The 3,524-nt window shown below is 37.5% G+C and overlaps 1 pseudogene; it reads left to right on the top strand.

The window, feature by feature from the left end:
* The first annotated feature begins 2,715 nt into the window (after positions 1-2,715).
* LOC145267290 (U2 spliceosomal RNA) lies at positions 2,716-2,852 on the top strand (annotated as a pseudogene).
* Positions 2,853-3,524: the final 672 nt, after the last annotated feature.

The following is a 3,524-nucleotide window of genomic DNA, read 5'->3' as shown; positions in this document are numbered from 1 at the left end:
AAGACGATGAAAGAGGGTCGATGATTGTGAAAGATTGTGTAAGAGTTGAGGAGACGTCGTTGAGAAAGTATGTGATTAGAAGTGAGGAGTCGATGCTTAAGGTTGTGGCCGATGAAGTTGAAGTGGATGAGACAGAGAAAGGGCAGAGAAATTGACTGGAAAGAAGATGCATGGAAAGTTCTTCCACGATATTGCAGATGTGGCAGATGAAAGATCATGGCTAAGAGCACTGAAGCCTTTGTTTGTGCAGCACAAGAGAAGGCATTACAGCCACCTACCTTGAAAATGCTGCTGTGAAACCTGACAGAGTTATATGGAATAAGTCAGAGAGAGAGTTGCAACCTTGATTGAAGTGAGTGTTCCTAATGATGGCGGTCTTAACAGAGCTGAAAGAGAGAAACAGACCAAATACCAAGGTTTCATGGATGATATGAAAAGAAACTGGAACCTAAAGGGAATATCGATCATACCAGTTATCATAGGTGCCACAGGACTTATGAAGAAGCACCTGAAGTCCTACCTAACTAATATTCCTGGTGAACCAAGTGCAAAAGAGATTCAGACAATTGCACTTAAGGGAACAGCGAGGATACTAAAAAGAGCTCTCGGTTGGTTTCAATAAAAAAGCGGGGCAATGTTGGCAGCTGGTTTGGCTGCCCCATACACAGCATTACAATCTTCAAAGGAAGAAAAATAAAAAAAATTAAAAGAAATGCGACTGTTAAAGAATGTGGTTCATGAAGAAGATGTTGCTGCAGAATGCCAGTTTTGTGGAAATTTTTCTGAGTCAGTTGTGCACGTTGGAGCAGGGTGTAGTGGATTAGCTCAGAGGAAGTACTGCAGAACGCATGACCATTTAGAATTTACTGGGAGGTTTGTGGGACGTTTAGAATGAAGGAAGTGTGTTGGGAAGCGTTTGGAGGAGGCACCTGATGCTGTAGGAACAAGTCGGGATGGCAATATGGTGGAACAAAAGAGTCATGACGGCCAAACAATTTAAACAAAATATTGTGCAACAATATTTTGCTTTTTGAATATTTCTAGATTTCTACAACGGATTTTCGCATTGTTAATTCAGGAAATGCTATTCGTTTCTCTCCATCGGGTCAGGTTTTGTGCTAAGTTAATTTTAAAAAGTCGGATATTATGACAAAACTCGATTATCATTTTATTATGATTTTTTGTCAACACCTGAAATATGTTTTTAAGAGAAAGCATATTTTTCCAACAACATATATTGATTACCTGATAGAAACATCGATTACTGTAAACTGAATGGTGATCATTGATAAAGTCAAATGCACGTAAATTGCATGTTGCTTCTCCATTCCAGGAGCTCGAAGTTCAAGGGCTCGAACTTCTGTTTCTTCGAACTCCTGGAATGCTTAGTGGCAGGGAAGCATCTTTTCAGATTCCAACAGTCAGTCATCATGGCTGCGTCCCAGCGATCCTGATACCTAGTCTCCATCTTTTTCATATTGAATAAATTCTTTTAATTTTCGTAGTGTTTTGAACATTACTCAGCCAGTGTCATTTTTTAGAGTGCTGACACCCCTCACAAATATAATGGAGTGAATCCGATATTGACTCAAAGAATTATGCATTTTCTCGGACAGGATTTCATGTGATGAACACATTTCAAAATTGCCAAATGTTAGTTTTTTAGTGGTAGCAAAACAATAGCACCTTTATCTTGAGTAACAGACCGTGGCCAGGGTTTTGATTTTTTGTTCCTGAAAATGATGGAGATAGGGGGCTAGAACCTCTTCCAAGGCGCAATGCCTGACCATGGTCGGTATCCATCATGACCAGTGTTGCCAACTGAGATTTTAAAAAACCTGCTAGATCAGGGGAAATGAATCTCCAGAAAATCGCTAGATTTTTAACTTTTGCCGTGTACAATTTTCAAAAACCACTAATTCGAAAGTAGAAATCTTCAAAGAAGAAAAACAGGCGCTTTTACACTATTGGGACAAAATTTCGGATATCGTTTTACTGAATTTTACATGAAAACAATGGTATCTATGTATTCCTTGTATTTTTAAGACGGTTATATCCAAACATTACGAAAATCGATAAGGTGGAAAATTACTTATTATAGGACATAAAAGAGAATTTGATGAAAATGATCGTAAAACACAGGAAAGTTAAAAAATGAGGTAATTTTTCCGTTTTGCTTTAAAAAAAAGTTGGGGCAATTTTTCACCTGCTAACACAATTAAAATTGTTTTTTTTTTCTTTTTAATAATTCAGTAATATTCAGGTAATTCCGACTGCATAATTTGGAAGCAACCATTGTAACTTATTAGAATTGACAAAAAAATCAGTTGAAACCATTATTAGTCGCGTGCAAGCGACTCTATAAGTCACTCCGTCGGTCCGTCGGTCTGTCCGTAACACTTTTGTGCTTGGCCTTTTTGGTTAAGATCAAAGGTCTGTTCTTAACAGATGCTGTTCTTAGCTTTTTAAGCTTTTCTTGGCGTTTTGGGCCAAGATCGAGGTGTGGTGTCTGTTCCGGCAGATGCTGCAGGCGGGGACCGTATGTGGGGGCGACCCCACATGTGGGACCTTGGACAATGTGGGGACGGCCCTTCATACCAGTTGTCACTGTCCAGCTCCACTGCTCCCCAGGGAGTTGGTCTCCATTTCCTCTTCACTCCTCACATTAAAAATCGGCCTTGTGCCTAATTTGCTCGGTGGGGGAGCAAATAAATACCATTTTCTTGGCCTTTTGGCCAAGATCAAAGTGTAGTATCTGTTTTTACTACATGCTGTAGTTATGTTTGTAACTTTGTGATATAAAGTGGGGGATCACTTTTCTCTATTAATTTAATGTAAAATGATCACCCACTTTACAACCAGTCAGTCACAAAGCCATTCAAGTCATTCTCCAGATCATTCAAGTTGTTTTTGAAGGATCTCAGTTATTTTTTAAACATTCAAGTCATTCGTAAGGTCATTCAAATCATCCTTAAGTTCATTTAAGTCATTCTAAATCATTTACTTTTTATTTATTTAAGTCATTTCAGCCCATTTGTCGGTCATTTTAGTTTATCTTTAAGAATTTCATGTCAATCCTACATTCACGCATTCATTCATTACACGAGAGCACACGACTAATGGCTATCGACCTTGTTTTTTATCTGAAAACTCCATTTATCAACTACAAAATCTCGTCCCAATCGTGTAGAAGTGCCGAAAAATACATTATTTCAACTTCCTACCCTACATAAGATATTATGAATATACAAAATATTCCGTGTTTTCTCACTATGTTTTTTAAAATTATATTGAAGCGGTTGGCTCCCTACAAGGCTGAAAATTTTTATCAGCTACTTTTATCTGTTTTTCGGGGAGGGTATACTTTGTTTTGTGAGAAACAAATCATAGACTCAAACAGTGTTTATAATAAAAGTTAAATTGAAATATATTACAAATTAAACATCACAATAATGGCGTACCTAAATATTGAATATTGCTGAATAATAGCACTTTTCTTTATTTATTTAATTTCAAATTGCATG

Source organism: Euprymna scolopes, chromosome 42 (assembly GCF_053919585.1).
Source record: "Euprymna scolopes isolate OS-2025 chromosome 42, ASM5391958v1, whole genome shotgun sequence".
NCBI classification, from domain to species: Eukaryota; Metazoa; Mollusca; class Cephalopoda; order Sepiida; family Sepiolidae; genus Euprymna; species Euprymna scolopes.
The sequence above is the reverse complement of the archived record's forward strand: the minus strand, read 5'-3'. Positions and strand labels throughout refer to the sequence as shown.